The sequence below is a fragment of the Sciurus carolinensis genome, chromosome 12, assembly GCF_902686445.1.
Source record: "Sciurus carolinensis chromosome 12, mSciCar1.2, whole genome shotgun sequence".
NCBI lineage: Eukaryota > Metazoa > Chordata > Mammalia > Rodentia > Sciuridae > Sciurus > Sciurus carolinensis.
In genome coordinates, this window is record NC_062224.1 from 39078062 (window position 1) to 39100835 (window position 22774).

The 22774-nt window shown below is 37.2% G+C and overlaps 1 pseudogene; it reads left to right on the forward strand.

Annotated features, from left to right (window-relative positions):
• Positions 1-11121: 11121 nt before the first annotated feature.
• Positions 11122-13856, forward strand: LOC124961263 (zinc finger protein 518B-like; annotated as a pseudogene).
• Positions 13857-22774: the final 8918 nt, after the last annotated feature.

The window sequence follows — 22774 nt, forward strand, 5'->3', positions numbered from 1 at the left end:
GGTTTTCACTCATTCTGTGACATGGCTCTCCAGAAGGATGGACTTGAATGCACAGTATCCAATAAGGAAACAAAAATGCTAGCACATGTTCATAAAATGCAAGAATGCTACATCAACAAAACATCAACAGAACAAACCTGAGAGTAACTGGGAGAGAAAATAACATTGAGATGTAGCCTAAAGGCATTAAGAATATTTCTAATGTGATAGTAATAGAAATAAGACATCCTTCAAGATAAAGGATGAATATAGGAACCCAAACAACTGATGAGAAGTTCTCTAAGACACATCAGAATCCAAATGCCTCATGTAGAAAATAAGGAAAGAATATTAAATCCTGCAAGAGCAAGACACCAGGTTATAATGATAGGCAAGCCAACAAGGCTCACTTCTGACTTAACTCAGACCCTAAAATTGAGGAGGGCCCGGAATCAGATACTCCAAGCTCTAAAAGAAAACAATCCCAGCCAAGATTGCTACACCCCACAAAACTCTCCTTTGTATCTAACAATGTAAGTCTTAGATAATACAAAAATATCAGTATAATCCCAAGAATCTGAGCAGACCATAATGAAATTAAACCAGAAATCAATAGCAAGAAAAATATATGAAACCACATAAACACATGAATTTTGAAAAATACCCTTTCAAATGAAGAATGGATCAAAGAAAAACAAAGATATTCTTCCAAGAAATAAGAACAAAGAAAAACACAATCAAAATTTTGGGGATCATATGAAAAAAGAAGTGGAAAATTGTTACCATTGCATACCTACAATTAAAAAAAATGACCCAAAAATAATTTTAGACTACACCAAAAGGTCTTAGGAATGAAAAAGTCAACTGGCTGCAAAACCAATAGAAGACAGGGGACAAAATTGGTCAGAACAGAAATTAATGAAATTGATAAAAAATACAAAGAAGCAAAACAAACAAACAAACAAACAAACAAACAAACAATAAAAAAAATGCAGGGAGTTGGATATGTGAAAATATAAGTAGGATTAGTAAACCCTTAGCCAAACTAACCAAAGGAAGAGAGACCAATTTCACAGAGTCAGAGATGAGAAAGGATATAATAGTTAGAACATTTTCAAATCCAGAGTATCATTAGAGACTATTATGAAAATGTTAACTCTAATAAACTGACAAATCTAGAAGACATTGACAAATTTCTTGACACATATGACCTGCCCACTGCGAACCAGAAGACAGGGACAAATTTGTTGACACATATGACCTTCCCACTTTGAACTAAATAGAATAATATGAACAAATGAGATTGAAACGCCATTTAAAAGGCCTAACAAAAAAGAAAAATCAGGACCAGATGGATTCTCAAATTAATAGTACCAGACTTTTAAAGAAGTAAAAACACCAGTCTTTCTCAAATTATTCCATAAAATTGAAAGGAACTCTCCAGCTACATTCCCTGAACCCAGTATAACCCTGATACCAAAACACAACAAAGAAATATCAAGAGAAGACAACTACAGATGAAAAACACCATCAACATGTAATAAGCTATAATAAAAGGTCAGCAAACTGCACTCAAAATCACATTAAAAAGATAATACACCATGACTGAGTGAACTTCCTCCTGGAAAACCAGTGATGTTTCAGCATAAGGAAAATCAGTTCATATAATTTACCACTTAAAGAGAATTAAGAATAGGAATCACATGATCTTCTCAAAGAGGCAGTGGTCAAGAAATTAGTTTTGGTGGGCCAAATTCAGCATATTGCCTGTCTATAAAATAAACATTAGTGGTAGGGGGAGGGCTTTCTGGTGCTATTGATCCAACTGGGGGCATCCTGTATGCTGTCCAAGTACTCTGCAGGCAGGTTTGGAGGAATGTAGCCACACCCATGAGACCCAATAATTCACAGCAACAGAATTTCTTAAAAAAAAAAAAAAAAGCTTTCCAATTCCTAATTTACTGTATAAAACACACATTATGAAATGTTGATAGGTCTCCCCCCATATTTATATAAATGTCCTTCCTACATATTTAATATATATCTATATTATCTTTCATGTAAATATGGTATACCCAAAATGCAATTACCCATTGTAACATATAACACATAATAAAGATCCTGATAATTTGTATGTATGTACAGCTTTGAAATCATGTTTTTCTAACACTGAAGGATTCAGTTCCAAAAATGAAGCTACTGGATGAAAAGAAGAATATACTGGAAATTTTGATATATGCTTCAAAATCACACTTCAAAATGATTTTTCAAATTCCACTTCCTAACAGTTCCAAAAATGCATATTAATGTCTTTTTCCTCAGTTTTGCCAGCATGTCAGGCAACTACATGAATGGCACCTCTCTGTTTTGCTACCTTGTTCTGAAACTCATGCAAGGAAGAATAGCTCTAATGAAGGAATTACATTTGATAATGAATATAGCCTAAAATAGAATTCATTTTACAATAACTGTTATCTATGGAAAATATTTGCAGAATCTCACTAATTATGTTCTTCTTTCTCCTCAAGAGCAAACTGCTGTTTCCCAGGTTTTTTGCTACTTCTTTGTTGGATTAATTCATCACAACCAGCAACAGCAGCAACATCATCACATGGTTGTTCTGATGTTTCCATTCTATGACTTCCATGCATCCTGCATTGTTCTTCAACCTTTCAAGAAAGTTTGATATTAAGATAGCTGGTATTTTTCAATAAAAGGCACATTTTGTTTTCTTTGAGATTAGAACCTGACTCATTGGACTGTCATGATTTCAGTACATAAAAGGTAAATAGAGAAAGAAAATTCCAGTCTGCACAACCAAGACAAGGACAATTCCTCCTTGTGTTTAGGTCATTATATTAAAGATTCTTAAAATGAAGGGTTACTGTTTTTTGTCACATGTTGGTACAGCTGAAGTTTGTTTTATTTGCACATTTGTACATATACCTAATATTACCAAGTGCCTTAATTTTCTAAAATTTCTGACTTCAAAGTTCTTTTGAAAAAGATAGATTTACCTCACATTTTGTGTTTCCATTAGTAGTAATAGTTTAGGTACCTCACAAAATTTATTATAGTACCGCAGCTGTTAGATTTTAGTGGGTGCTGTAGGATTCATTTGAAAATTTACAGAATTCCATTCTTCACAAGGTGGCAAAAATTAGCTACAGTGGTATAATCATAATTTGCCTGGATATAAATTCCTTTCCACACATTACGGTCAGCATATGTAGCAAACTTGGTGAAAAAGTGACTTGATTTTTTCCTGTAATTTTGAAAACTCCTCTAATAACAAAAGCATAATACTGTTAGATTTTGCAAGTCTACAGATGAGATCTAGGAACAGACCTCACAGCCTTTTCTAACTTCCCCCTTTCCTTTTAGTATCATGAAACATTAATAATTTTTTTTAATTCAGAAGGTATATTATAGAAACTTTTTCAGATTTTTCATCTAATTTGTTAATGCAGATGTAGTTCTATCAAATACCTTATTTTCTTTATAGTTATTTGTTGCTTAGGCAGGCACTGCAGTATTTAGAAATTTCTATTTCGGTTCATTTTCAACTGCAAAGCCAATTTGTATCATGTAACAAATTGATTTAAAATAAATCTACATTTGTTAAACAACAAAAAAATTAAAGCTAAATAGGTGCTTACTTTAATTTAGTCATTACCCTCCAGTGAAATATTTGTAAATTTTGCTTCATTTCTATTTGAGGAAGGAATCCATGTTCCAAAATGTAAAGAGAGACATTAATAATTCTATGATTTAATTTCACCTCTCTTGGCCACCTACTAATTTCTATTCCCATGTAACTGCCAGAAGAAAAAAAAGAACATCATGAAGGTATGTCCTCTTCTGTCTTTACTACCTGATCTAACATTCACCAGGCAGATTAGAGAACAAGACTTTATGAGGCTTCAGGAGCAAAAGGCAGCTTTTCATTTCTGCACTAATCTACTCTTACCCTCATCACCTTTTCCCATTTGAATTCTGAGGTTTTAAAAATGGGGTGGAGGTCACTAAAGTTGAAGGCCAAAGTTAGTATAGTCAGAGGGGCAGAGTCAAACTGTGGAGTTACTACCATACAACAGTAGAAAATGAGCTGCTTCTCAGTTTCTCAGATTTCTCAATCAATAACTATCAAGAAAATTTCACAACTGGATGGTATGGAAATATTTACCAATTCTAGCCTGATACACTATTTAAAATAGGAATAAAACCAAGAAAGTTTAAATGATCCCTTCAAAGATCCTAAATGTCATGAGCTAGAATTTTTGGCATACCATCTAAGGATACAATCCCATCAATTTCATCATGCTGGGTCAAAACTTTCATCAAATAAGATAAATTTTATCATCATATCAAATGCATTACGTGTGTGATTTAGTGAAAGTATTTCATGTGTTCGAGAACAACAGAAAGCCTCATCTACTTTTCTTTTACCTGGTATCTTTGATTGGTTGGTTGTTTTTGTGTTTCTTAAAATCTCAGGGTATGTTGGACCTCATCTTTTCCTTTGGCATCATATACCAAATGTTGGGCTGAGGGTGTGTACTCCTTATGTGATGAAATCACACATGTCTACACTTACCCAACATTTTACAACATCATGTAAACAGCTGATTCAAAAAAAGCATATGAGACTGGTGACTTCGTAAAAAGTATGGAACCACATGCAATTTTTTTCTAAATATTTAAAGTCATGTTGGAACTACGTTTTCAATATTTTGACAAAAAATGAAAAATCTTTAACCATGAAAGTACAACAACTATTTAGAATATTACTCAGGTGCTCAAACTGAAATATGTTTTTGTGTCCCTTCTCACTCTCCATTTCCTTCTCAATATACTTGATTGTTGGTTTAAATGAAAATAATTTATCTCTAAATCAACACAGCAAAATACCTTGAGCAAGTAACAACTCTTCACTAATTATCTCTAAAGTAATTTTGGTTGATAAAGTCACAGGGTATAGGTCTGCATTAGAGCACTTGGAAAAATGACAGAAAGTCTTCAGATGATTAAGAAGCAAAGATTATAAGAATATTTCCCGCAACCAGGTGCTCTCTCCATTATGTAAAAATGCTATACAAATGGAATATACAGAAAAATTAATACTTGATTCCAAGGATAAGCTTTAGCTACAAGTTACTATAGGCTTTGAGAATATTTTAAACTAGACAACTAGCTAATATATTTTAATATTAACTGTCAAACTTTGATCAATTGATTCTAAAGTGCAAGGCTGAATGGTAATTCCATTTGGCATAGTTTTCATTATGAAAAAAATTATAAAAGCAAAATATTCATTTTAATGAATTTTAATTCCATGGAATTCAGGTCTTGTCTTTTCTTGTTATATCAATTCTAAGAGTGCTTTTGCTGACAAATACATACATTTTTAGTTAAAATAAACAACTTAGAATACTTATAAATGGAAAACCTTTACTACAAAATAAAAAAAATTCAAGATAAAAATCTACTTTTATTCTCAATGAAAAAATTGCTTATCCCTCACATAAATATATGATACATGAGATTCACAAAAAAGTTCTTAATTTTTTAATAAAAGAAGTTATTAGTTTTTTAAGATATCTACTGATGCTGTCACTGCACATTATAGCAAGAACTAGTCACTATAACACTGGAGTCAGTTGAAATTGGATGCAACAGGATATGTGCCTAATTTTAGCACCTTGAAAATACACTCAAGGAAATTTGATTCTGACAGTCTCCATGAGGTCATAGATAGCATGACTTCATGGAAAATACTCTGAACTTAGAAGTTGTTCCAGTTTCCAAGTACCAGTCTAGTGTTGTTATGTAAGTCATTTCCTAAAGACTCAAATTTTTCTTTTAAAAATGTACTTTAGCTTGCCAGAGAAACAGGAAGCAATGAAAGAATTTGTTCCCTATTCTGAAGTATATAGGAATTGCAAATATGATTCAAGGTGCATTTTACCTCAGGTTACTATGTTGAAGTATTCAGAAGATAGTAAGCCCTAACTTGGGCCACCAGCTGTTCTTTGAGTCTAGAAATTTACAGAAGTCAGCTATATAATGGTTAATAACCCAATTTATTTATAAATATATCATTCTATTAAATTAAGTGATATAATTGTCACCTATGATTGAACGAATTAAACCAAGGGTAGAAAAATAATAAATGTTAAGACATGACTTGGGACTATTCATATTCCTTGCCTATGTATTCATTCATTCTCTGAACCAGGAGTTCTTTGTTAGAATGATGCTTAATCTCCACATTTACCTCCAGCAACTCGGAGCACAAAACCCTCCTATGTATAGAAACAGTGCTGAAACATGATAAAGTTTAGCTCTCTAAATCCAAGTGCATTTCGATTTCAAAAAATTGTGCCCAATGTCCTCCTCATTAAGGCTGATTTTAAAATATTTGGATAACTTGAGGGATATATACAAGTAGATTGGGAAATTTTCATTACTACAAAAAAAATGACCCCTTGAGTGTAAATGGAATGATGTTACCCACCCCAAGGAAAGATTATCAATTCTACCATGACTTAAGAAAAAGATCTACACTGACCAGAACGTCATTTGGGTGCAGAGTTTGAGGCACAAAAGAAACACAGGGGCAATTTCTTCCTGCAACATTCCCTGAACCTATCTGATAGTTTAGAATGATCCCAAATTACTGGTGCCTCATAGCATAACTCACCACAACGGTCTCTACTATGGTGTCAGATCCACATAAGTTTGACAGTAAGTGGGAAGGGTCAGTTTGCTCACTAAATATGTGACTAAATCTAGAAGGTCCAGGTGCCAAAGCATGTGATTCCACTTTGGGAAAAATGAGTGACCATAAAAGAATATGAACGCATAAAATGTATAACTTTTAAGTCTATGCATGCATTACCATGAAGAGTGCGGGACCTGGATCAGTTAGTAGAGTTAGTAGAGGCTAATCATTACCCAACCGCAAGACAAAATTTCAAAAGTGCCATTGTAAGAATAGTATTAAAAGAGTGATAATGATACCCTTTTCCTCTCCCCTACTTTTTAAAGAGGATTTCCTTGACTAAAGGACAGCCCTAGCTTCTAGAAAAAATTAGGGGTGTGTGGTTGAAGGTATCTGCTCTTAACAGGAAAATTACTTCCTCGTAACAGAAAATTCACAAGATTTCCTGTTAAATTTAATGTGTGAAGTCTCAAATGTCTAATTTGAAACATCAAACATGTGGCACTCTTGGAATCCCAAGGACTGGGGTTCTACTTGGAATGAAATGGATTATGTTGGGATTCATAATGATAAGATCTTAAAAGTCCTGAGGTAGGGCTTGGGTGTTTTGCACAGTAGGAACACTCACCTAACAAGCCTGAGTCCCTAGTGTCAAACCCCAGTTCTTGGATGGAACAAACTCTTGAAAGAATCCGACAATCTTTGCAGCATCGGACTTCTCAAACTTTGTTTAGTATTCTTGGTTTCATGGCTGCTTTTCCAAATGACCAAATTTACCAGAACTCAGTTGAAATCTCACCTGATGTAGAAGATGCAATTCTTCTGCTGATTGTGAACCTCCTTTCAATATTAGCTAGCATTTCATGTAAACAATCACAGGGTATCACCACCATCAACAGCATGAGATAATGCAGTCTGACCCCAGTGATCTTGCAAAAACACGTCAACTCCTTGTTGAAGAAGTAGCCTGACTGTTCCTTTGCTTTTGTGTCCTGCAGCAAGCATGAGGGATGTTCTAAAATAGCAGAGAGATAACTTCACCTCAAGAATCCCAATGAAGTTATTCAAACAGCTCACCTGATCTATACTACCAGTTTCATATCTTGCCTGTCCCTGTAACATTGACCATTTGCACATGCAAACAGAAACAAACCTCTAGAGAGCTTCAGGGTCCATCTATGTACAAGAGTTTCAGAGATAAAATTAGGCAGGTTAACTAAATCTACATACGTACATTTCCTGCCTTTTGTCTCCCTTCTCTGCAGCTGTCTCTTCTTTGCCTCCTCTCCTTTTAAAGTTCTGCTCAATTTCAGGAATTTTGGAGATAGAAAGTTTTGAAACAATTAAGAAGTTTCTTCTATCTTCCTTCAAAGACAGCATTCAATAAAACCTATTTTCTTTTCAAAAAAAAAAAAAAGAGAATACAGGAAACATCTTGACCCACTCAGGGCATACAGTGTAGAATTTACTAATTTAACGTCCTTTGATGGACTATGCCGAAGTCATTTATTTGAAATAGGAATGAATTGAAGAGAATGATTGCCTACTATTTGCCTAGGATACTGTGCTATACTGAAATTCATAGCTCAAAATGAAAGAAATTAAAGTGATTTTCAGGATTAAAGCTGTAATAACAATCATAGTATTAAAATAATTATAAGATTAATGTTAGTATTCATATGAAAATATATTAGAATATTAATGAAATGATAGTCTAAAATACTGACCATAGGAGTTCCACTTAATGATGTTGATAAAAGGTACTAGGTTAAAATGAATGTGCTTTGGTATAAACCTTAAAACCACATCTTGGGCATATACTATTTTCCTTTTCCTATCATAAAATATTTTGGTTAATAGGCAATTTTGCAAGGTAGCACAACTCTCAAGTAAAACTAACAAGTAAACCCAGTCCTGTGTGAATTAAATTTCTATATACTTTCCTTTGTCAAACAACTATGACTTTTATTGAGGGAAGCAAAACAGTAACGATATAGGTTATTTTCCTTAACTCTCCCCATTCCAACTAAAAAGAAGAACATCAGAATATGTTTCCAAAAAAAAAAAGGTGAAAACCATCAGATAATAGCAAAAAACAGTCATATAGAGACACCCTTTATCAAGGAAAGCAATTGAAACCAAAAAGCATCCAAAAGACAAAATGAGTTTTAACTCTACATTACACTTGATGCAGAATTCTGAAGGCATGGCTAAGCAAGCAGAGATTTAAAAATCACATGAAATAAGAGAAAATTTAACATAGAATCAAAAAACAAAAGTTTTTATTTTCAAAGCTAATCAAAATAATATACGCCTTTAGCTAATAGAAATGCATAGATAGATAACAAAACGTCACTCTTCATTGTGAAGGAGTAAGAATCCTGTTACACTGTCTTTGTTTTGCCCACCCTAATACTTGGTAACTGATGTTTTATTTTGGAAAACTGTACAATGCCCTAAACATTATAAGATAATCAAATTCCTCCCATCAACTGAACATGTCTGACTTATGGAATTCTTACCTCTTTACACCATCAGTAAGGTCAAAAGAAACGGGATAAGTAAAGGTCTGTACTTGCCCTGATCAACTGCATGTGAAACTGCTCCCTTGTCTAATAAAAATTCTTCAATGTGTTGTTTTCCCTTAGATTAGTAACAGTGGTGTGAGTCTCTCCTGTAAGAAAACAGAAACACTTTAGATTCACCCAGTTGTATATTTCACAACTGAACTGAAAATTGTATAAATGATAATTTTAAAGTAAAATTATAGTGAGAGAAAACACATAGTAGCTCTTCCTCCTTAGAGCTTGGCACTTTGACAAGTGCTGCTCCTTCCCTTTGAGATGGCCCTCCCCTGCCTATAGTGACAACATGAACTTCAGTTGTCTCCACAACTCACTCCAAATACTCACAAACTCCAAGAATCTTGCATTTATCATGGTACTATAGGGTAATAAGATTATTCCACACCTGAACCAAGACCTGCTTGAGGGCAGGGGCTATATCCTTGATGTGGACAGACATAAACCCAGAAACATGGTAATAAATTTTTTAAGTATTTCTGTTGACTGAATGGGCTAAATTGCTCATCTTCATGGCAGCTTTTCTCATTCTATATTCTATATTCTATATTTTCTCATTCTATATTCTATATTCTATTTTCTTTTCCAGAAGTATTGTCCCCCAACAGAAAGATCTCAATCACTGGTTTCTGCAACAATACAAAACTGTGCATTCTATATCCAATATTAAAGGAATAGCTTTAACTTTGCTTAATGTCAATGGGGTAACTCTTTTTGGAGGCAATTACAAATATTTCAGACATTAGAGTTTCAAGGAGCTCTAATTTCAGGGAGCTCTTCAACAATAATAGAGTTTCATTCAGGTTAAGAAGAAATTAAATTGATTATCTGTTAGTTGTGTTGTTAGGATCCAGAATCTGCTATCAGGCAGTCCCACCCCAAAAGGATCACATTGAGAATTGGGTCTGGACAGTAAACAAACAGATGGTTTTGGCTGCTTATGATTAAAAAACCCATGAGCTTTCTCCAATTATCAGAGAAAAAATTCCCACATTAACTGCTCTTAACCTCAATACAAAATTATGTTCCTACTTATAAGGATTATTCAGCAACACTCATGCATCTCTGGTTTTTAAATAATTGTACAGGTTCCATTTTAATTTCCATTTCAAGTCACTTTTCATTTGAGGACAAATAAAAATGAGAATATAAAAACTACTGGTTTGTCATTAGAAATTAACTGTGATCTACATGGTTAGCATAATGAAAGGCACTAAAGGAACTAGATCACTTGATATTTTAGAGACACTGCTGATGAAAAAAATACCATGTGGTTGACGATATCCATAACCTATCTACCTATAACCATAATTATTCTACTGAGGCTTATGTATAATCATATTGCAATACAGAATCATGCTTTGGATGAAAACAATATGTAAAATACCAAATTTAAATTCTAAAAAAGTAATTCAGTTTCAAATAGATCATATTCTAATCAAATAAAATAATCAAGTTTAAAGACACTAAATTTTAAAGACACTAAATTCCTTATCAAAATACATTATCAAACAGGAATTGTAAACTCAAACACTTCTAGAGGCAAAGTGCCTACATGAGGAAATGCCTATGTAGATCATCAGAAAACTGGAGAACTCATAGTCCTAAGACAAAGGACCTCACTCTGTAACACCCACAGACAGTAGTGTGTACTCAAAGGAGGACAGATACAATTCTTTCAGTGGGCTGAATAGTCACATTCTATGTGAGACTCCTCAATTTTCAGGCTGACTCAATTCACAGAGAGAAGCTAAATATGTGCATAGGCCACGTTTGATCCACAGACTTGGGGTATGGGTAAGTGTATTGCTGTGGGTTTGTATCCAAAGACTGTGTATGAAGGTACATTTTGGCAGTAAAAATCTGTTCTGTGTCATATCTTTTGTTATCATAAAATTCAGGCCCAAAAATATCCTAAGAAAAACAGATTTAAGTCCTTATCAGTGTGAGTACTTCGACTATGGTGCTATTGGAAATGACTACATTGTCAAGAACAGGAAGAGAATCCACGTGAGGGCTCGTGCTAAGAGACCACTCAAAACCGCCACCAAGTTGGAGGCAAAAAGAACCCAGTGTTTCCCAACAAAACATAGAGCTCTTAAAGCCTCCCAAACCAAGGGCCACATTTCAAAATAAACTGTCAAATCAGCTTTTGAGATTCTCTCTCCATGTAAATAAAGATAAAATTCACAATAGTCTGCTGTTACCTGAATCAGAGGAATATCAAAAAGATGTGTGTGTATTCCAAATCAAATGACCTTATTCAAGCCAAATGAAATCAGCCTGTTTGAGAACAAAAGCATTGAAGTAGAAGTGTTATCCAAGTGTTATCTCCTGCAAAGGAACCCGTTCAGCCCGGGGTAGCCCCTGGGAGCCAGTTGCCCCTGTGAACTGTTTAGCCCAGTTGATGGACATGAAGGTTGTCAATGGCACACAGCAGGTCCTTCTCAAAACTGTTTCCACTGGAGGAAAAGAGTTGCCTGGAAGCTGGCAGGGGAGATGGAGGGGATCCCAAGCACATGAGTAAAAAGAAAGGTGCAAAGGAGCCAGAAAATATACTTTGTGCAGAAGAAATAAAGTCGCTAGCAATGGAAAGAAACACTGGAAAACTCATAGGTGTCGATAGTCTTCAGTCTTTAATTCAGAAACAACTGAAAGATGTGAAGTGGGTAAGGTCTTATGATCTTTTCATGTCTGGCTCTGGTGTGCACAATCACAGGGAACCTTTCTCAATTCTGATGCAGTCAAGGATTTGCAGACAAAGAATGATTTGTATCCACATAGGACCACTTTTTCTTTTACCTCCTTAAAAGGTCACTCTCCAGTCTCTGTCATGAAAAGCAGTGTCCTGTGTGGTCCTGGAGCTGCATCAGGCCCCTTTCCTTGTAAAGCTGCTGGTTCTTTTGCTGAAGATGGAAGAAATGTGCACAGTGATTCGCAGCAGCTATTTCATCTGGCAGTGTCACCTACAGCCACTTCCTGCTCTGGAGAAAAGGGCTTATTGCCTACAGTCAATCACAGTGACTTGGAACCTGGAAGTCAGAGCAAGGTTCCTGCAAAAATGTCTTCCTCTACTGGAAAACTGAAAGATGACCAGGCAGAAGACAAGGCAGCCTCAAGTCCAGGCCAGACCTCCTCTCCACAGGAGAGTGAGTATTTACACACAGACATGACAAGAGGAGAAGACAGAGTTAGATCTCAGCCTGGAGGTGAACCTGGGGAATTAAAGGATTCTGAATGGATCAGTGAGACTTCCAAGGGTCCTGTCATCTCATCAGTATTTTCTCTGAGCTCTGGGTCTGAAAATGTCCCAGAGGGCATTAAATGGAATAGTTCAATATCCAGAATAAAGTCAATTGAACCCTGATGCAGATCACCAGCTGACTGAGTCCTGTGCCAAGCCTTCATCTTTGTCTGCAAATAGCGCCTGGATTCGATCTGCTTCAAAGGGAACCTCTAAAGCAACACCTGAGGGCATTCAAGACATGAATGTGTCTCTTCCTGGTCTGGGTCCTTCCACAGATCCTCTTCAGCAACCCCTGAATGAGGATGGAAATGGAGAGCTTCCTCATCAGCAAATCTAACAACAGTTTGCTAATGGCAGTGACGGAAACACCAAGAGCAGAGGGACCAGGAAGGCTCATGTTGCCACTCCAGTGCTGATCCCCAAAGAGGCTGTGCTGAGGGTGCTCAACTCCTCTGAGGATGCCCACATCATAGAGGCTACCTGCGATGCACCTGCTGGCATACCTTGCAGCAAAGCACAGTTATCAAAACCAACTCCTTCCTGCCCCATGAAACAAGACTCAGACCTGCAGCCTTTGATGAGTGACAGTGGGCCAACAGACATGTCCCCATGTCTCCTTGAGACAGCCCTTTGGCCTAAACCAAGAAAAAAGGATGCTCTGTGTAGCACAATCCCTAAGAAAAATGGCCCTGAATCTGGGCATCACAGCTGTGGCAACATGAATAAGCAAGGGAGACTGCTGTCCAGGAGTCTTCCAATGAATAGGAATAAATCCAGGCAAGTAAACTCATCCAAGAAGAAAAGCAAGTTTCAGGCCAATCACAGCCACTGCCTCAAGGATCCTTCCATTTTTCAGGTTGCCAGACAGCTCCAACTGATGGCTGCCAAATCAGATCAGCTGATTAAATGCCCCCATCAGAACCAGCTGGTCATCATGCTGAATCATCCCAATGTGGACTCATCAGAAGTGACCAATGTGATGAAGGTGATCAATAAGAACAAGGGCAATGTCCTCAAGGTGGTTTTATCAGAGACGATGAGGTGTCAGCTGGGCATTCGACGGCAGCACATGTGGCAGTCCTACCAAAACGTGGAGGACACTAACCAGCTTAAGGAGGCAAATGATGTTGAAAATGAAACTGAAAAAGGTTCATAAAAACAACTACCGGGTGGTGGATTCCTTGCCTGATGACTCTTCATGGTGTATATTTAAGTGCTGGTTTAGTGGACAGCTGTATGAAGACCTGGAAGAGTGGATGAGTCACGGCAGCATTTGATAGAGGAGACTAGAGACTGGGATGTTCTTTCTTCCAAGGGGAAATGAGGAAAACCTCGTCTTTGAAGTGAGTTGCTTTTCTTTCAATTTTTCGGTTTGGCGGATTATTCCCCCAGATTCAATAGGAGAAATGCAGACTGTAGGAATGAGGTTTACTGATTTTTCAGATCCCCTGTGGAAATGTTGATTCTTATCTGGGACTATAGGACTGAACTCCAGGATGTATTTGAAGCCTCTGAAACTGCACACAAATGTACATGCATTTTTCTGAAGAAAGGAAGTGAAACTCTCAACGTTTTTCAGTGGGATTCAAGACCTTTCTTTGTTTCATACTCATTTTTTTTGAGTAGATATAAATCTTTCATATTCCACTTAGGAGGGGCAAGTTTAGAATAATTTATACCTGCTCCTTATACAAATGCTACTGAAGAATTAAATCTACATTTTGGTGAGCAAAAAAAAAAAAAAGAGAGAGAGAGAGAGAGCATCTATAAGCCCATTTCTAAGGATTTTCTAAATGGCAAGGAATGATGAAAGGTTGGAAGAAAATGGGTGCTACTCTGCAAGTTAGCGGATAAAACCTTAAACACTCCTTTTTAATTCCCAAGCACGGAAGTGGTGAAAGGCTGGTGAAAGTTAGATTACCATTATTGGGATGAAGAGGTTTGAAAAAAGGAGGACCTGACAAATATCCCACTCTTCCAGAGATTTCATCAGCTTTGGACATCTGGGATTTATATGTGACTTTAATGTATTTAGTGGCTCTTAACTAGGACTCTTATCTGAGTCAGTACAAAACATGTTTAAATCTGAATATCCATACTATATTTACTGAATCTAGATCTTCAGTGGAGAGGCTACACGTCTAAGTTTTCAAAACTTTCCCCCAGACACTCTCATGCACAGTTTCATGGCAGAGCCTGACGGGCAGAAAACCACTTCAGCGTCAACTCTGTACCAAGGAAAATTCCCTTTATCTTAGGGGATTGGGTCACAAAGAAGAAAGGGTAAGATAGGGTAAGACAGTCATGTACAGAAAATCTCATAACTTTTTTCCAGGTAGGGAAAGGATATAAGTAATGTAAGTACATTTCATTCTAGCAAAAACAAAAATGAAAACCTCTCCCTTCTCCAGATTTAATAGAAGGCCCCAAAGATAGGTAATTCAAAAAGTAAAAGACCCATCAAGGATCAAGAAATCATGTTACACAGACTGAATACAGATCATGATGGTATTATATATATACTAATTGCCCAATTTTCTCCAGAGGTGTTCTATATCAACTCTCCTTGAAAATAGCCTTAGTGACATGTTTGCAGCCAAGAAAATGCAGGGTCATATTTGTGTGACTTCTGAGGCTGCATCACAGGAGTCTTTCAGCCCTGCCCTGCTAGCTCAGATGCTCAGTTTTGGACCCTGGACCAATGTGTACATCCAACTACCTGGAAGCAGCCATGTAATAAGGAAACCAAGGTCAGTGCTGTTGTCAACAGAATCAGCTGTGGTCCAATAGATGGCAGTACCCTTCATCAGACATGTGAATGAAGATGCCCCCAGAAGATTCCAGACTCTAGCTGTCAAGTCACCCAAGCCACTAACTCTGGTAACTAAGTTTTCAGTGTGGGGCAGAGAAAAGTCATTACCACTGTGCCCTGATGGAACTCCTGAAGCAGAGTTGGTGACATAACTAGACAGCTTTTGAAGTCACCAAGTGTGGGAGTGTTTTTTTTATTCAGCAGTAGAAACTGGATTTTCTCTCTCTCTCTCTCTCTCTCTCTCTCTCTCTCTCTCCACACACACACACACACACACACACACACACAGAATAGATACATAGTTTCTCTGTGACATTCAGTAATATATCTTACATGGATGATCGTAGCTCAACAATGTCCTAAAGAGTACTGTGATCTAACATAACATCATTTAAACTGCATTTGAGAAAAAAATAAAAACAAAAACACTCCACAAGGCTTCAATGAGGTATGTGGTACATTCGATGAGAGGTATGTTATTCACAACAACAAGGTAACACTGATCTTGTAAGAATGTCATCTTTTAATATAAGGTCAAAGGACTTCTTATTAACCAGGGCCATTGAAAAGCCCTTCTACCAGGCTTGGTCTCTGTTCTTTCCTATTCAGTCTCTTTCTGGTGTTTCTACACTCGTAGTGTCACTCTTAGATCTGCCCCCACCCTATCCCAAATCTAATCCCTGGCCTGACTCATCCCCAACTGCACATCAGCATCTTTGCTTGTGAGTTCCATTGTAATTTCAGCACCTTCAACTTGGAGGTGCTAAGTGAAACACAACCTTTTCTTGTTTTTGGTACTAGGGATTGAATTCAAGGGCACTCTACCACGGAGAGCCACATGCCTACCCCTATTTTGTATTTTGTTTAGAGACAGGGTCTCCCTGAGTTGCTTAGTACCTCACTTTTACTGAGACTGGCATTGAACTCTCAATCCTCCTGCCTCAGCCTCTGAGCTGCTGGGATTACATGCACACACCACCATGCCCCACTCATAACCGGTTCTTCATCAAATTGTATTCCCCACCCCACTGTTGTCATGTATGTGACACTCCCTACAAACAGGGCTGCCAACACGCTACAGTCCCAAGTTGGATCCTCCCTGTGCATGGTCGCCCATCACCAATCCATCACACAGTCCCGATGATTCTCCCCTCAGAATGTTCCTAGAAATCATCCCTCCCTCTCATTTCACTGCCACATCCAGGATGCCTCATCCCCACTTACTCAAACCCATGCAACTGACTTTAAGCCACCTTTCCCCCTTTGGTTTCCCCAGTGCACCCTGCATCTCACTTCCAGATAAAACTTTCCAAGCCCCACAGTCATTAATTACATCACTCTCTTCCAAGAAGAGATACTCCCAAGTGCCATGACTCCAAGTCAGCTCCTTGCAAGAGTTTGCAATGTCTACCTTCCTCTGGTCTCAAACACTGAGCCAGTATTGCTCCTCTGCAACCCTGATCCTGGATCCCCACCCTGACTCAGTCTAACCTTACCCCTTCACTCTCTCTCCTCCGCCCTCTCCCAGCCCAGAAGTTCTTTCCCTTCCCTCCCAATCTTAATTATGTGTACTCTTCAAAATGGTTCCATGTCATTGCCTTCCACAAACTCTCTCTTGATTGGGACTCTAGATCTCACTCCTCTAGATTCTTACCACACATTATTAGCACCATACCCTTTGATGTGGGGCCATTTTCTGTTGTATGGTTGTTTGCTAAAAGCTTATCATTAATTCTCTGACGAGATGTTAGCACTGAGGCAAGGTCTGTGCTCTATGCTTAACTAAAACTTCTCCCAGGGCCAGGAAGTGATAAATCAATACCTTACTTTACCAAATATACTGAGTACAGTGCAAAGTGCTGGAACCCACTGAACTGCTTCCTGCCCCAGGGCCTTTGCCCTGGTTGGAATGCCCCACTCATGATTTTCTTATCTTTTTTTTTTTATTATTGTATACAAATGGGATACATCTTGTTTCTCTATTTGTACATGGAGTCAAGGCATACCATTTGTGTAATCATACATTTACATAGGGCAATGATGTTTGATTATTTTTTTCCCTTCCCCCACCCCTCCCACCCCTCTTTTCCCTCTATACAGTCCTTCTTTCCTTCATTCTTACCACTCTCCTTATCCCTAAACCTAAACCTAACCCTAAACCTAACCCTAAACCTAATGCTAAGCCCTCCCACCCCCCATTATATGTCCTCATCCGCTTATCAGTGAGATCATTTGTCCTTTACTTTTTTGAGATTGGCTTATCTCACTTAGCATGATATTCTCCAATTTCATCCATTTGCCTGCAAATGCCATAATTTTATCATTCTTCATTGCGGAGTAATATTCCATTGTATATATATGCCACAGTTTCTTTATCCATTCATCAACTGAAGGGCATCTAGGTTGGTTCCACAATCTGGCTATGGTGAATTGAGCAGCAATGAACATTGATGTGGCTGTATCTCTGTAGTATGCTGATTTTAAGTCCTTTGGGTATAGGCCAAGGAGTGGGATAGCTGGGTCAAATGGTGTTTCCATTCCGGCTTTCTGAGGAATCTCCACACTGCTTTCCAGAGTGGCTGCACTAATTTGCAACCCCAGCAGCAATGTATGAGTGTACCTTTTTCCCCACATCCTCGCCAACACCTATTGTTGCTTGTATTCTTGATAATCGCCATTCTAATGGGGTGAGATGAAATCTTAGGGTAGTTTTGATTTGCATTTCCCTTATTACTAGGGATGTTGAACATTTTTTCATATATCTGTTGATTACTTGTACATCTTCTTCTGTAAAGTGTCTGTTCATTTCCTTAGCCCATTTGTTGATTGGATTATTTGTATTCTTCGTGTAGAGTTTTTTGAGTTCTTTATAGATTCTGGAAATTAGCGCTCTACCTGAAGTATGGATGGCAAAGATATTCTCCCACTCTGTAGGCTCTCTCTTCACATTGCTGATAGTTTCCTTTGCTGAGAGAAAGCTTTTTAGTTTGAATCTATCCCAGTTGTTGATTCTTCCTTGTATTTCTTGTGCTATGGGAGTCCTGTTAAGGAAGTCTGATCCTAAGCCAACAAGTTGACAATGTGGACCTACTTTTTCTTCTATAAGATGCAGGGTCTCTGGTCTGATTCCCAGGTCCTTGATCCATTTTGAGTTGAGTTTTGTGTAGGGTGAGAGATAGGAGTTTAATTTCATTCTATTGCATATGGTTTTCCAGTTTTCCCAGCACCATTTGTTGAAGAGGCTATCTTTTCTCCATTGCATATTTTTGGACCCTTTGTCTAGTATGAGAAAATTGTATTCATTTGGGTTTGTGTCCATGTCCTCTATTCTGTACCATTGATCTACCTGTCTATTTTGGTACCAATACCATGCCGTTTTTGTTACTATTGCTTTGTAGTAGAGTTGAAGATCTGGTATTGCAATACCCCCTGCTTCGCTCTTGCTACTGAGGATTGCTTTAGCTATTCTGGGGTTTTTATTCTTCCAGATGAATTTCATAATTGCTTGCTCTATTTCTGCAAGGTACATCATTGGAATTTTAATTGGAATTGCATTGAATCTGTATAGCACTTTAGGTAGTATAGCCATTTTGACAATATTAATTCTGCCTATCCAGGAACATGGGAGATCTTTCCATCTTCTAAGGTTTTCTTTAATTTCTTTCTTTAGTGTACTGTAGTTCTCATTGTAGAGGTCTTTCACCTCTTTTGTGAGATTGATTCCCAAGTATTCTATTTTTTTTCGATGCTATTGTGAATGGGGTAGTTTTCCTAACTTCTCTTTCTGAAGATTCATCACTTATGTATAAGAATGCATTAGATTTATGAGCATTGATCTTGTAACCTGCTACTTTACTGAATTCACTTATGAGCTCTAAAAGTTTTCTGGTGGAATTTCCAGGTTCCTCTAAATATATAATCATGTCATCAACGAACAGGGATAGTTTGAGTTCTTCTTTTCCTATTCATATCCCTTTAATTTCTTTGGTTTGTCTAATTGCTCTGGCTAGAATCTCAGGACAATGTTGAATAGAAGTGGCGAAAGAGGGCATCCCTGCCTTGTTCCAGTTTTTAGGGGGAACGCTTTCAGTTTTTCACCACTTAGAATGATATTAGCCATGGGCTTAGCATAGATGGCCTTTAAAATGTTATGGAATGTTCCCACTACCCCAATTTTTTCTAGTGTTTTGAGCATGAAGGGATGCTGTATTTTATCGAATGCTTTTTCTGCATCTATCGAAATAATCATGTGATTCTTAACTTTAAGTCTGTTGATATGGTGAATGACATTTATTGATTTCCGAATGTTGAACCAACCTTGCATCCCTGGGATAAAACCCACTTGATCGTGGTGCACTATCTTTTTAATATATATTTGTATGCGATTTGCTAAAATTTTGTTGAGAATTTTTGCGTCGATGTTCATTAAGTATATTGGTCTGAAATTTTCTTTCCTCGATGTGTCTCTGTCTGGTTTAGTTATCAGGGTGATATTGGCTTCATAGAACGAGTTTAGGGAGGGTTCCCTCCTCTTCTATTTCATGGAATACTTTGAGGAGTATTGGAATGAGCTCTTCTTTAAAGGTTTTGTAGAACTTGGCTGAGAACCCATCTGGTCCCTACTTTTCTTTATTGGTAGGATTTTGATGACCTCTTCTATTTCATTTCTTGAAATTGGTTTATTTAAGTTGTGTATGTCCTCCTCGTTCAGTTTAGGTAATTCATATGTCTCTAGAAATTTGTTGATGTCTTCGAGGTTTTCTGTTTTGTTGGAGTATAGATTTTCAATATAGCTTCTAATTATGTTTTGTATTTCACTCGTGTCTGTTGTGATGTTTCCTTGTTCATTCTGAATTTTAGTAATTTGAGTTTTCTCCCTCTTTCTCTTTGTTAGTGTGGTTAAGGGTTTATCAATTTTATTAATTTTTTCAAAGAACCCACTATTTATTTTGTTAATTTTTCCAACTGTTTCTTTTGTTTCAATTTCGTTGATTTCGGCTCTGATTTTAACTATTTCCTGTCTTCTACTACTTTTGGTATTGATCTCCTCTTCTTTTTCTAGCGCTTTGAGTTGTCATGTTAAATCATTTATTTGTTGATTTCTACTTCTTTTTTTGAAGGCACCCCATGAAATAAATCTTCCTCTAAGTACTGCTTTCATAGTGTCCCACAGATTTTGATATGATGTGTCTTTGTTCTCGTTTACTTCTAAGAATTTTTTTATTTCCCTCCTGATGTCTTCTGTTATCCATTCATCATATAATAGTTTATTATTTAATCTCCAGGTATTGGAGAAGTTTCTGTTTTTATTCTGTCATTTATTTCTAATTTCAATCCATTATGATCTGATAGAGTACAAGGTAGTATCTCTATCTTCTTGTATTTGCTAACAGTAGCTTTGTGGCATAAAATATGGTCTATTTTAGAGAAGGATCCATGTGCTGCTGAGAAGAAAGTGTATTCGTTCTTTGTTGGATGGTATATTCTATATATGTCCGTTAAGTCTAAATTGTTTATTGTGTTATTGAGATCTATAGTTTCTTTATTCAATTTTTGTTTGGACGATCTATCCAGTGGTGAGAGAGGTGTGTTAAAATCACCTAGTATTATTGTGTTGTGGTCTATTTGATTTCTGGAATTGAGAAGGATTTGTTTGACGTACATGGATGAGCCAATGTTCGGGGCATAGATATTTATGAATGTTATGTCTTGCTGATTTATGCTTCCCTTAGGCACCATGTAATGTCCTTCTTTATCCCTTCTGAGTAGTTTTGGTTTGAAGTCCACATTATCTGAAATGAGGATGGATACTCCAGCTTTTTTGCTGTGTCCGTGTGCATGGTATGTTTTTCCCCATCCTTTCACCTTTAGTCTATGGGTATCTCTTTCTATGAGGTGAGTCTCTTGCAGGCAGCATATTGTTGGATTTTTCTTTTTAATCCAATCTGCCAGTCTGTGTCTTTTGATTGATGAGTTCAGGCCATTAACATTCAGGGTTATTATTGTGATATGATTTGTATTCCCGGTCATTTGACTCATATTTGTTTTTGACATGATTTGGGTTCTCCTTTATTTGACTATTCCTTTAGGCTAGTGCCTCCTGTTGCTGATTTGCATTGTTGTTTTTCATCTCTTCCCCATGGAATATTTTGCTGAGAATGTTCTGTAATGCTGGCTTTCTTTTTGTAAATTCCTTTAGCTTTTGTTTATCATGGAAGGATCTTATTTCATTGCCTAATTTGAAGGTAAGTTTTGCTGGGTATAAGATTCTTGGTTGGCATCCATTTTCTTTCAGGGCTTGGTAAATGTTGTTCCAGGCCCTTCTAGCTTTTAGGGTCTGGATTGAAAAATCTGCTGATATTCTTATTGGTTTCCCTCTGAATGTAATTTGATTCTTTTCTCTCGCGGCCTTTAAAATTCTGTCTTTAGTTTGTATGTTAGGTATTTTCATAATAATGTGCCTTGGTGTGGGTCTGTTGTAATTTTGTATGTTTGGAGTTCTATAAGCCTCTTGTACTTGGTTTTCCATTTCATTCTTCAGATTTGGGAAATTTTCTGATATTATTTCATTGAATAGATTGTTCATTCCTTTGGTTTGTTTCTCTAAGCCTTCCTCAATCCCAATAATTCTTAAATTTGGCCTTTTCATGATATCCCATAATTCTTGTAGATTCTATTCATGATTTCTTACCATCTTCTCTGTTTGGCCAACTTTGTTTTCAAGATTAAATAATTTTTCTTCAATGTCTGAGGTTCTGTCTTCCAGGTGTTCTATCCTATTGGTTATGCTTTCTATGGAGTTTTTAACTTGGTTTATTGTTTCCTTCATTTCAAGTATTTCAGTTTGGTTTTTTTTTTCAGTATCTCTAACTCTTTATTGAAATGATCTCTTGCTTCCCGTATTTGCTCTTTTAACTGTTGATTGGTGTGATCATTTAATGCCTGCATTTGCTCTTTCATCTCCTCCTTCAATGCCTGCATTTGCTCTTTCATCTCCTCATTGACTTCCCTGATTGTTTTAATTATGTACATTCTGAACTCCCTTTCTGACATTTCTTCTGCTGTGATGTCATTGGGTTTTATTGATGTAGTATCTAGGTTTGTTTGGGACATTTTCTTCCCTTGTTTTCTCATATTGGTCAGCTGTCAGTGGGACCCTGAGATATCACAGATTTCCTTTATTGGCTTATAGTGTCCCAGTAGATTTCCAGTGTATCACCTCCCAGCCTTCAGTAGCCTGATGTCTTGGAGGAATTTGATAATGCAGTGCATCTGAAGAAAGCTGCCCCTAGCCCCCTACTGGTTCCAGGGTTTGGAGCTGTCTCTGTGCAGAAAGGCTCTCACTGGGGGCCTGCACCGTGCAGCTGGTCGTGTGGGAGGAGCCCACCGCCGGAGTTTGGAAGGCTACCTGGGGAAGACTCTAGCTGCCC